This window comes from Phaethon lepturus, unplaced genomic scaffold, assembly GCF_000687285.1.
Source record: "Phaethon lepturus isolate BGI_N335 unplaced genomic scaffold, ASM68728v1 scaffold36475, whole genome shotgun sequence".
Taxonomy (NCBI): Eukaryota; Metazoa; Chordata; class Aves; order Phaethontiformes; family Phaethontidae; genus Phaethon; species Phaethon lepturus.
This window is the reverse complement of record NW_010539045.1, coordinates 1-210: the sequence shown is the minus strand read 5'-3', so window position 1 is coordinate 210 and position 210 is coordinate 1.

Here is a 210-nt window from a genome sequence, read left to right as displayed (position 1 = left end):
CGAGCGGCGTTGTCCCGGGGGCTGCAAGAGCTCCGCTCCAAACCCCGTGCGAGGGGACGGGAGCTGCCTCCGCATGGGTGAGTCCTGCTGGGCGGGGATTAATTAGCAAGGGTGAAGCCGATGGGCACCCACATTAATCCTCTGATATTTTAACTTGGATGTGTTCGGCTGGGCTGGTGAGTCTAGAATGGATCTGCACCGAGCCAAACC